General features: G+C 39.2%; 1 pseudogene; it reads right to left on the bottom strand.

The window, feature by feature from the left end:
• Positions 1 to 11,124: 11,124 nt before the first annotated feature.
• Positions 11,125 to 12,824, bottom strand: LOC136123117 (60 kDa heat shock protein, mitochondrial pseudogene; annotated as a pseudogene).
• Positions 12,825 to 13,229: the final 405 nt, after the last annotated feature.

Here is a 13,229-nt window from a genome sequence, read left to right as displayed (position 1 = left end):
TAAGTACAGTTTTCCCCACTGTGTCTATTTAATAAGGCTTCTGGAAAGTTCAAATGTATATCTCTTTCTTCCAAAAATTACTATAGAGAATTGAGATATAGCACATCATGCAGTGTCAAACTATACAACGTAACCTGGCATAAGTTTAAAACTTTACGCTCTCTTTTCCTTATTCACTGACCTTTCATGCCAGATCACCTTTCTAAAATCCTGGATTCAGGATAAGGCCTTGCTTTGTGATGCTATCAAGATTCCTAACAAAGTCAAGTCTAGTCAATCTCGCTCAGCGTTGGGCCAGACTCATCAAGGTCACTCCATTTAGCCTGTTTTTCTTGGCACCTCCTTACAAGGTCTCTCCCTAGATTTTACCAGTGGCCTTGCAATCACATGTAGTCTGCAGAACTGCAGCAGTAGCAGCAACATTACCTGGGAACTTCTTAGAAATGTAGATTCTTTAGTCTCACCAGAGACCTACAATTAATTCCTAAACACGTCATGTTTGAGAAGCACTGCTCCTGGACATTACCTGCCCTTTGATAAATGGACCCAAGTCTCTAATGTAGAGGTTTTTTAAACCCTAGTGGGCATTAGAATCACTTGAAGATTAAAACACAGATTTCTGGATTCCCATTTGCAGACTATCTGCTTCAGTAGGCCTGGGGGAGGGGGACCAAAAATTTATTTTTCAACTAGTTCCCAGATGCTGCTGCCACCGCTGCTGACCTGTGGACCACACTTTGAAAACCTCTGCTTTAACTCTTCCTGGATTTTCTCCTCTTCTGTATTCAAAACTTCTCTAGAAAGTTGGGAGTTCTCCCTACATTGTGTTAGGGAGAACATTCCCCATTGGTGATTTAGACATGAAATTGTTCTATGAAGCTACTGTCTGAGAAGAAATTGTAGACTGATGAGAGCCAGCATCTGTAGGGTGGGGAAGTGGGGATGGGTGTCTGCGATCCCTATCCTGACTCTGATGTCTAAACCATTGTTTCTTCTATCATGGTAGTTTCATAGGATAATTTTACTTCCATATTTAACTGAATATTCACAGTTACAAACAAGATGGGACAAAACATATTTTAGAGTCTGTTATAGGAGTTTCTAAACTAATGATAATTGTAATCAAGAGAAATTTAGTTAAGAAATCCAACAGCTGGAGGATCATGGTGTAAAAGGAGAATTTGGGATTCAAAAAGAAAGAACAATGAGAGAATAATAAACTGATTGTCTGGGTCTTTAGTGGGGAAGTGTTTAGGGAGTTTCTCACTCCCAAATTGTTTTAGAAATTGATATTTTGGAATTTCTAAATTGTATAAAAGTAAAACTATAGGTTATTCTACACCAAATCACTAAGAAAACATAAAAATAAATATATGTCAGTTTGTCACTGACATATAAGATTGAAAAAATTTAAGGTGTGCAATTGTGGAATATTTCCCAGAATGTTCAAGCTTTTACACAAGACAGCTGGTGATTTTTCCAACATGATAATCATTTATAACAGGGTTTCAGAGGGAGTACTGAGAACTACCAATTACTAACTCTTTCTTCCATTTCACAGAGGTTTTAGAATTTAAAATAAAGGTTTGGAACATTGAAAATATAAGGATATATGTATATACAAAAGCTAACATGGTTTCTTTAAGAGAACTGGTGCTTATTTGGGATAACTTGAGTAAAAAGAGATCCAGAAGCTTTAAAATCTATTTAGATTTTCAGATATTTTCTATATCAAACACTATTGAAATGCATTGAGTCATCAAGCGATGAGAACCAGATTTTTACAGTGGACTTGAACAGGAATTACAGGATAATGATAACTAACTCATCACTGTAGTCTTCTTTGATACTTTTAAAGATAATTAGGAGGAAGCAGTCCACAGTCAAATCTCCAAGTTTATAAATGGTGTAAACTTTTTTATTGCAGTGAAATTCTAAGGTAAAAGAGATAAACTACAGAGCTCTCTTTTCGTATGAGAGGGCATAATAAAGGCAAATAAGTTTCTATATAACAAAATCCAGATAGAACGTGACTTATAGAAGGAGAATCCAGACTTTACTCATGGAATGGCAAATTCAAAGCCAGCAACAATGCAGATAAAGAACTAGGCAATTATTATATACCCTTTTCTGGAGACTGGTTCACTGTGACATCTCAGGGGAAAATATTCAAAAGCTGGTATTCTTAAAAGAAAATAAAAGAGTGAAATAATTGTCTGGATATTGCACAAAGTCATAAACAAAGACAACAGAAATGAAGCCCAACAACAGGAATCCGAGACCATTAAGGGGGTGGCAGAACTGTTTAATTAGGTTGGTATTCAAACATAAAATTTTTCAACCTGCAGAAATGACAGACTGACATGAGATGGAAATCTTTGAAATGTGAAATAAGAAAACATATAAAATGAAAAAAAGAGTTATTTTGTACAACGGGGAAGTAAATTACTATTGTATACTGAGAGAACAATCTAAGAAAATGGAAAACATTCTGAAAGGTTTTTGATACCACGTTGGGTAATGGTCACAATGACTTTCTTTCTAAGGAAAAATGGGGACAGAGAGATTTTTACTGGCAGTTCCTTAATCTCTGGAGTGAGGACAACCGTGGATGACCACCACAGTCTCCTGGGGCCTCATTTATGAACAAAATATTAGGCTGTATATACCATGCTATTTTCTTATCTTATTGGTCTTACTGTTCTGTAAAAGTAACTCTCTTTATGATAAATTAAAGAAAAAAATATCTCCTTATAGGTGCCTCAGTCCACCCCTGTCCTTTGGGCATCTGTGCTGTCTCCTATCTTGTTTCTCTACCACCCTGCTCCTTGCTTCCCTTCTCTGTTGTCTTCCCACTATGCTTTATTTTCTGTTCCACAACAATGTGTTCTGGGCCTCTTTCTGTCACTCCATCATTTCTCCTATCCATAGTTTCTTCCATCGCCAGTGTTCTAGCCATACTGCATCTTCTCTTTTCTCTAGTTTTCTTTAACCCTAGCTATTTGATGTTTTGGCAATTCTCAGGGGGAGAAAAGTTGGGGAAAGCAGACAAGAGGAAGCTTTAAGGTGAGGACAGAGCTTTAGAAATGTATGCAATACCTGTTGTGTCTATAACCATAGGACAGTAAGGACACACAGTACAATGGTATTCTATCTCTATTTCCCTCACTCCACACTATTCCAAGTATGTAGCCAAGTGCTTGGTCATGCCTCTTTGAATTTAGCAGGCTAGATAGATGTTGAATCAAAGAAGAATATGTATAATGATCTGAAAAAGTTACTAAAACACTCCTCCCTCTTCTAACTACACGTCTCTGAGACTGGACTTTCTTCATATATTTCAACCAAATATCGCAACACACTGAACGTAGAAACATATGAGAACCCAGCTCTTTCATATTAAGCCAGACCTTAAGAGGGTATGCAAAAATATAAAACAATGCCTCTGTTCTCATTATTTTTTGTTTTGGAAAATACAGTTTTTATAAAAATATCTCATTTATGTTAAAATATAATGGATTTATTGTGACTGTTTTATTGATAAATTCATAAACAAAAAACTTCTAAGTTCTTAGTTTTGATTTATAACATAGTAAATAATGATAGCTATAACCCACAAAAATAAAAGGTCTGAAGTCCTCAATAATTTTGAACAGTATAATTTCTTCATAAATTATATTATTTATATTATTTTAAAATAAAAACAATAGTTTGTTTAGTATAGTTTAGTTTAATATATTAAGCCATTTTCTCAACTGGGCAATACTTTATATTTCTCAGGTGTGATCATTAGTTACTGAAAAACCTAAACTATGGCTTTGCACTGAAGAGTTTTCAGGTCAACTTTTCAAAAATTTTGTGCATTTACCCTCCTGAGGTAAGTCTGTCAAAGTCCAGGATAAACTTCTTTAAGATAAACGTTTGAGTTCAGAAGTAACTAAAGGAAACCTCTACTATCTCCTAAAGTAGGAGAAACTGAAACCCAACGGAACAATCAGGCACTGGCAATCTGACAGCCCTGAAAGTTTTGCTAGGCTGAGTAATCAAGAGGCTTGGCCTTTAAGGGCCACATGAAGCCCTGGGCACCTGTGAGTTGATAAGTTGGAATGAAGATGACTCACGCAATCACAACCCTCGAAGGACATCATCTACTGTGAACGTGTGACCTTCATTAAAATCCCTCCACTTGAAAATGGATATGACAAAGGAACTTTGTATCATCCTTGGCTCTGGGTAAAAAAACCAAATGAAAACAAAACACCTCCCCTGAAACACTGTTTGCATAGGCCTGCTTTAATAAGTTTAAGGATTTAAATTTATGTGGTTTTCATGGTCTGGAAAATTAATATAAAAAGTATTTCCCCAATTAGCAGATGCAAACTATTATATATAGAATGGATAAACAAGGTCCTATTGTATAGCACAGGGAATTATATCCAATATACTGTAATAAACCATAATAGGAAAGAATATATATATGCATAACTTAATCACTTCAGTGTACACCAGAAACTAACACAACATTGTAAATCAACTATCCTTCAATAAAATAATTTTTTTAAAAAAAAGTATTTCCCAAAGTGGTAATGGCTAAGCCTGGCAGATGTATACCCAAAACTACTCTCTAAAGAGAAAATAGCAGGCAATCCTTTGAGGATTCTAACAGGTAAAGTCACTTGAACAGGATTTCCTGGCTCAAAATTATAAAATATGAAAAAAAAATCCATAATGAGCTAAGGTCAACAAAAACCAAACAAATGACAGATATATACTCCTAAAACTTTCAGGTGAAAAACTTATCAGGTATGTCATATAGTCATGTTTAAAATTAGAGAAAAGATAGAAGAAACTAAACACATGGGAAACACATAAGATATTATCCAAAAAGACCAAGCAGTTTGGAAAAATAAACAAATATTAATGTGAGAAATGAAAAATGTAATGGGTGATAAAAAACGTAGAGGCAAGGATGAGGTTAAAAAACAGATTGGATAAATGCTGGAGAGGGTGTGGAGAAAAGGGAACCCTCTTGTACTGTTGGTGGAAATGTAAATTGATACAGCCACTACAGAGAACAGTATGGAGATTCCTTAAAAAACTAAAAATAGAACTACCATATGACCCAGCAATCCCACTACTGGGCACATACCCTGAGAAAACCATAATTCAAAAAGAATCATGTACCACAATATCCATTGCAGCTCTGTTTACAATAGCCAGGACATGGAAGCCACCTAAGTGTCCATCAACAGATAAATGGATAAAGAATATGTGGCACATATATAACAATGGAATACTACTCAACCATAAAAAGAAACGAAATTGAGCTATTTGAAGTGAGGTGGATGGACCTAGAGTCTGTGATACAGAGTGAAGTAAGTCAGAAAGAGAAAAACAAATACTGTATGCTAACACATATATATGGAATCTAAAAAAAAAATGGTTCTGATGAACCTAGGGGCAGGACATGAATAAAGGCACAGATGTAGTGAATGGACTTGAAGACAAGGGGAGGGGAAGGGTAAGCTGGGATGAGGTAAGAAAGTAGCATTGACATATATACACTACCAAATGTAAAATAAATAGCTAGTGGGAAGCAGCTGCATAGCACGGGGAGAACAGCTGGGTGCTTTGTGACTACCTAGAGGGGTGGGAGAGGGAGGGTGGGAGAGGGAGGGTGGGAGGGAGGCGCAAGAGGGAGGGGATATGGGAATATATGTGTACATATAGCTGATTCACTTTGTTATACAGCAGAAACTAACAACATTGTAAAGCAATTATACTCCAATAAAGATGTTAAAAAAAAAAAACAGATTGGAAAGAACCTAACGAAGTTGAATATATACTGGAGAAATTACTCAGAATATAACCCCTGAGGAAAAAGAAACAGGAAAGAGGAAAAGGTGACATGAAACATAAAATGAAAGGAACAGCATATATCTACTTAGGCATTATAGAGGGAGAAAAAAAGAATGGGGAAAGCCATTGTTCACAACAAGATAAAGCAAAAAAAAAACAAACAAACAAACCAAAACCAGAAAAGGCACAATTTAAAAATATTACACATTTTAAAAAGAAAGAACTATACATACAGGAGATCTAGTAATATATTTTTATGCCAGTATACTGCAAATTTACACAAAATGGACAAATTTCTAGAAAAAAAAAGTATCTTACCAAATTTGTCTAAAGAAAACAGATCTATAGGAGAATAGGCCTATTAAAATTAAAGTAATTGAAAGAGTAGTTAAAAATCTACAAATGAAACACTAGTCACATGATTTTACAGTGGAGTTCTTTCAAAAATTACATAACAGGAAATCTTTACTCTATGTACTCTGTTCCATATAATAAAAGGAATGGAAAAAATTCCCAATTAATTTTATGAGACTGTAATAATTTTGATACCAAAACAAAAAAAAATAATAAAAAATAAAATTATATCTTAGCTCATTATTTTTCTTTTTTCATGTTAACTTTTTTTTTAACATACTTATTGGAGTATAATTGCTTTACAATGGTGTGTTAGTTTCTGCTTTATAACAAAGTGAATCAGTTATACATATACATATGTTCCCATATCTCTTCCCTCTTGCGTCTCCCTCCTTTCCACCCTCCCTATCCCACCGATCTAGGTGGTCACAAAGCACTGACCTGATCTCCCTGTGCTATGCGGCTGCTTCCCACTAGCTATCTATTTTACGTTTGGTACTGTATATATGTCCATGCCACTCTCTAACTTTCTCCCAGCTTACCCTTCCCCCTCCCCGTATCCTCAAGTCCATTCTCTAGTAGGTCTGTGTCATTATTCCCGTCTTGCCCTAGGTTCTTCATGACCTTTTTGTTTCCTTAGATTACATATATATGTGTTAGCATACAGTATTTGTTTTTCTCTTTCTGACTTACTTCACTCTGTATCACAGACTTCTTCTTCCATCCCCTCACTTTCAGTCTGTATGTGTCCCTAGATCTGAAGTGGATCTCTTGTAGACAGCATATATACGGGTCTTGTTTTTGTATCCCTTCAGCCATTCTGTGTCTTTTGCTGGGAGCATTTAATCCATTTAAACTGAAGGTAATTATCGATATGTATGTTCCTATTCCCATTTTCTTAATTGTTTTGGGTTTGTTATTGTAGGTCTTTTCCTTCTCTTGTGTTTCCTGCCTAGAGAAGTTCCTTTAGTATTTGTTGTAATGCTGGTTTGGTGGTGCTGAATTCTCTTAGCTTTTTCTTGTCCGTAATGGTTTTAATTTCTCCATCAAATCTGAATGAGATCCTTGCTGGGTAGAGTAATCTTATTTGTAGGTTCTTGTCCTTCATCACTTTAAATATGTCCTGCCACTCCCTTCTGGCTTGCAGAGTTTCTGCTGAAAGATCAGCTGTTAACCTTATGGGGATTCCCTTGTGTGTTATTTGTTGTTCTTCCCTTGCTGCTTTTAGTATTTTTTCATTGTATTTAATTTTTGATAGTTTGATTAATATGTTTCTTGGTGTGTTTCTTCTTGGATTTATCCTGTATGGGACTCTGTGCTTCTCGGACTTGATTAACTATTTCCTTTCCCATATTAGGGAAGTTTTCAGCTATAATCTCTTCAAATATTTTCTCAGTGCCTTTCTTTTTCTCTTCTTCTTCTGGGACCCCTATAATTCAAATGTTGGTGCATTTAATGTTGTCCCAGAGGTCTCTGAGACTGTCCTCAGTTCTTTTCATTCTTTTTTCTTTATTCTGCTCTGCAGTAGTTATTTCCACTCTTTTATCTTCCAGGTCACTTATCTGTTCTTCTGCCTCAGTTATTCTTCTATTGATCCCTTCTAGAGAATTTTTAATTTCATTTATTGTGTTGTTCATCACTGTTTGTTTGCTCTTTAGCTCTTCTAGGTCCTTGTTAAACGTTTCTTTTATTTTCTCTATTCTATTTCCAAGATTTTGGATCTTTACTATCATTATTCTGAATTCTTTTTCAGGTAGACTGCCTATTTCCTCTTCATTTGTTAGGTCTGGTGGGGTTTTACCTTGATCCTTCATGTGCTGTGTGTTTTTCTGTCTTTTCATTTTGCTTATCTTACTGTGTTTGGGGTCTCCTTTTCGAAGGCTACAGGTTTGTAGTTCCCATTGTTTTTAGTGTCTGTCCCCAGTGGCTAAGGTTGGTTCAGTGGGTTGTGTAGGCTTCCTGGTGGAGGGGACTAGTGCCTGTGTTCTGGTGTATAAGGCTGGATCTTGTCTTTCTGGTGGGCAGGTCCACATCTGGTTGTGTGTTTTGGGGTGTCTGTGGCCTTATTATGATTTTAGACAGCCTCTATGCTAATGGATGGGGTTGTATTCCTGTCTTGCTAGTTGTTTGGCATAGGGTGTCCAGCACTGTAGCTTGCTGGTCACTGAGTGAAGCTGGGTCTTGGCGTTGAGATGGAGATCTGTGGGAGATTTTCACTGTTTGATATTACATGGAGCTGGGAGGTACTTGTGGACCAGTGTCCTGAACTTGGCTCTCCCACCTCAGAGGCACAGCCCTGACACCTGGCTGGAGCACCAAGAGCCTTTCATCCACACAGCTCAGAATAAAAGGGAGAAAAAAAATCAAAAGAAAAGAAAGAAAGAGGGAGAGAGAAACAGAGAAATAGAGAAAGAAAAGAAAGTAAAATAAAGTTATTAAAAAAAATAATCATTAAGAAAAAAAATTTTTAAGTTAAAAAAAAAAATGGATGGACCGAACCCTAGGACAAATGGTATAAGCAAAGCTATACAGACAAAATCACACACAGAAGCATACACATACACACTCACAAAAAGAGAAAAAGGGAAAATATATATATTTGCTCCCAAAGTCCACCTCAATTTGGGATGATTTGTTGTCTGTTCAGGTATTCCACAGATGCAGGGTACATCAAGTTGATTGTGGAGATTTAATCCGCTGCCCCTGAGGCTGCTGGGAGAGATTTCCCTTTCTCTTCTTTGTTCGCACAGCTCCCGGGTTTCAGCTTTGGATTTGGCCAGGCCTCTGCGTGTAGGTCGCCTGAGGGCGTCTGTTCTTCGCTCGGACAGGACGGGGTTAAAGGAGCAGCTGCTTTGGGGCTCTGGCTCACTCAGGCCGGGGAGAGGGAGGGGTACGAAGTGCGGGGCGAGCGTGCGGCAGCAGAGGCCGGCATGACGTTGCACCAGCCTGAGGCGCACCGTGCGTTCTTCTGGGGAAGTAGTCCCTGGATCACGGGACCCTGGCAGTGGTGGGCTGCACTGGCTCCCATAAGGGGCGGTGTGGGCAGTGACCTGTGCTCGCACACAGGCTTCTTGGTGGCGGCAGCAGCAGCCTTAGCGTCTCATGCCCGTCTCTGGGGTCCGTGCTTTTAGCCGCGGCTCGCGCCCATCTCTGGAGCTCCTTTAAGCGGCGCTCTAATCCCCTCTCCTCGCGCACCAGGAAACAAAGAGGGAAGAAAAAGTCTCTTGCCTCTTCGGCAGGTCCAGACTTTTCCCCGGACTCCCTCCCGGCTAGCCGTGGTGCACTAACCCCCTGCAGGCTGTGTTCACGCCGCCAACCCCAGTCCTCTCCCTGCGCTCCGACCGAAGCCCGAGCCTCAGCTCCCAGCCCCGCCCGCCCCGGCGGGTGAGCAGACAAGCCTCTCGGCCTGGTGAGTGCTGGTCGGCCCTGTTCCTCTGGGCAGGAGTCTCTCCGCTTTGCCCTCTGCACCCCTGTTGCTGTGCTCTTCTCCGCGGCTCCGAAGCTTCCCCCCTCCGCCACCTGCAGTCCCCGCCCGCGAAGGGGCTTCCTAGTGTGTGGAAAGCTTTCCTCCTTCACCGCACCCTCCCACTGGCGCAGGTACCGTCCCTATTGTTTTGTCGCTGTTTTTTCTTTTGCCCTACCCAGGTACGTGGGGAGTTTCTTACCTTTTGGGAGGTCTAAGGTCTTCTGCCAGCGTTCAGTGGGTGTTCTGTAGGAGTTGTTCCACATGTAGATGTATTTCTGATGTATTTGTGGAGAGGAAGGTGATCTCCGCGTCTTATTCGTCCGCCATCTTGAAGCCTCTTAGCTCACTATAATATAAAAATTCTTTAAAAAATAGCCAGTTGAGGGCTTCCCTGGTGGCGCAGTGGTTGAGAGGATGCAGGGGACACGGGTTCATGCCTTGGTTTGGGAGGATCCCATATGCCGCGGAGCAGCTGGGCCCGTGAGCCAGGGCCACTAAGCTTGCGCGTCCGGAGCCTGTGCTCCACAATGCGAGAGGCCGCAACAGTGAGAGGCCCGCGTACCGCCAAAAAAAAAAAAAAAAAAATAGCCAGTTGAATCCAGAATTAACACATTACTACACACACACACACACACACACACACACACACACACACACACACACACACACGTTTGTATATATATCATCACAAATCTGGATTTATCCCTGGAATACAAGGTTTCTTTAACATTAGATAATCCATACATCCACCCACATAATAACACTCTATGACAATAATTTCAAGAAGAAAAATCTTATAAATATCACAGTAGATGAAGATCAAATATTTAATAAAATTCAGTACGCTCTTTTTGATAATAAACAAACTGTTAGCAAACTAGGAATTGAAGGAAATTTGCATAACTATAAATAGTATCTACCACATTTTGCAGCATACATAATATTTAATGGTGAAAACTTGGAATTTTTTTTAACTTTAAACAATTGTTATTTCACAAAGGTTGTTACATAATTGGATATTGGTCTACTCTGAATCCAATTATTCTTACTCTCCACAGAAAGGCTGCTTCTTAGCTTCTCATCTGTTGATGGCAATCACTAAAATCCTGATTTTATCAGAATAGTAGTAAAAATGCCTCAGTGACTTAAGTTGAAAGCAGTACATTGGTACATGGCTCTTATACTCATTTACCAGGAATGTAACAGTGTCTTTATTCAAAAATACAAAATAAATTATCAGTAGGCATGGGCAATGACAGCAGTAAATCGTTCTATGTTGTCAGCTGAAACCAGTAACTGATGGTTATAGTGATTTTCTTAAACATCAAACAGCCTTTTCTTCAGTCATCTCCTTCAACAGACCTCTCTTAAAGTTACTGGTGAGGAACGCTGCCTCGGGCTTCCTCTCACAGCTCATTAATGATGGTAAAGCCCTATTCTAGGAATTAGAACATGCCACCTCCCACAGCACTTCCCATTCCACGCATTCTGCCCATTCCAGGATCCTTCTCTTCTTTAGGAATTTCTATGACTACAACTTCTGCTGTGGTTAACAGAGGGGCCACTCCAGCAGCATCCAGTAATGCAGTTCTTACAACCTTAGTTGGATCAATGATTCCTTTTTCCACCATATTCACAAAATCTCCAAGCATAGCATCATAACCAACTTCTGAAGAACTCTGCAAAATGTTCTCAACTATCAGTGATCCTTCAATACCTGCATTCTTAGCAGTGGTCATTGCAGGAATTTTGAGTGTTTTTAAAATAATTTCTATAGCAGTTTTTTGATCTTCGTTAGCTGGAGTTATTGAATCCAAGACTGGAAGGCACCGAAGCAGGACACAGCCCCCTCCCAAAACAATGCCTTCTTCAACAGCAGCTCGGGTAGCATTAAGTGCATCTGTAATTCTGTCTTTCTTTTCATTCACTTCAACGTCACTTTTCCCATCAAACTTTAGCACAGCAACACCATCTGAGAGTTTTTCCAGACGTTCATTCACTTTTTCCTTTCCATTTTCACTAGTTGTGATATCCAACTGCTCGAGGATTTCTTGAATATGCTTTTCAATTTGAGCCTTGTCACCTTATCCTTTCAAGAGCATGGCATCACCTTTGGTCACAATGACCTCTCCAACTTTTCCTAAGTCATGAGGCTGAACATCTTCAAGATTTAGAGTTAGTCCTTCTCCCAATACTGCACCGCCAGTAGCAATAGCCATGTCTTTAAGCTGGTTCTTTCTATTGTCACCAAAACGTGGAGCTTTGACTGCTACAGCCTGAAGACCAACTTTCAGCCTATTCAAAACAAGTATACTTGGAGCTTCTCCATCCACATCTTCAGCAATTATGACCCAGGGCTTACGGTGAGCGTTGGCAATTTCAAGAGCAGGAACAATGGACTGGACACTAGAAATTTTCTTTTCACTCGAAAGAACATAGGCAACTTGGAATTCACATTTCTGACCTTTTGCTGTATTAATAAAGTATGAAGAGATATACCCTCTATCAAACTTCATGCCTTCAATAATTTCTAGTTCATCATTCAGTGTTTTCCCATCCTTTCCTGTGATAACGCCCTTTCTTCCAACCTTTTTCATCGCATCAGAAATGATGTTGCCAATTTCTTTGTCTCCATTTGCAGAAATCGTAGCAATCTGGGCGATCTCTTTCGCGGTTGTCACAGGTTTAGACTGCTTCTTAAGTTCAGCAAGTACAGCATCAACAGCTAACATCACACCTCTCCTGATTTCCACTGGATTAGCACCTTTGCTAACCTTCTCGAAGCCTTCCTTGGAGATAGAGCGTGCCAGTACAGTAGCAGTAGTGGTGCCATCCCCAGCCTCTCCGTTTGTGTTACTGGCAACATCTTGAACAAGTTTAGCGCCAACATTTTTATATTTATTTTTTAAGTCAATGGACTTTGCAACAGTCCATCTTTTGTCACTTTGGGACTTCCCCAACTCAGTAATCACTGTCCTTCCCTTGGACCCCACAGTAACAGTTACAGCATCGGCTAAAAGGTCTACACCTCGAAGCCTTAAGGTCGGGCATCTGCACCAGATGTTACATCTTTGGCATAAGCCCGAGTGAGATGAGGAACCAGGGCCCTGGACACTGGCCTAATCTGGCGAAGGACTGCGGGCAATCAAAGCCTTTCTGTGAGGCAGTGGCACGGCGTGCAGGTGACAAGACAGGTCGTCGGCAGTGGGTGAGGGCGGAATTTTTTTTTAAGATCAGGAATAAGACAAGAACATCTGCTTTCAGTGATTATTTTTATGTTTTTTTCCAGAGGTTCTCACCAATATAATATAAAAATGAAATAAAAAACTAAGGCATACAGAAAGATTACAAAGGAGAGACTATAATTGTTCTTCTCAGACATTATGCATTGTATATTTTAAATATTAAATGTATGTTAAAAAGTCTGTAAGCTAGCAAGAAAGTTTAACAAAGTTATTTGATAAAAATCAAGATAAAAATGTAATTGCAAGTTTCTAATAGTGATGGGGTTGCTTGCATTGAACCAAGTCTTCTACTTGGAGCAATTATA

This window comes from Phocoena phocoena, chromosome 5 (genome assembly GCF_963924675.1).
Source record: "Phocoena phocoena chromosome 5, mPhoPho1.1, whole genome shotgun sequence".
NCBI classification, from domain to species: domain Eukaryota; kingdom Metazoa; phylum Chordata; class Mammalia; order Artiodactyla; family Phocoenidae; genus Phocoena; species Phocoena phocoena.
Note: the sequence above shows the minus strand (reverse complement) of the source record. Positions and strands in the feature narration are given on the sequence as shown.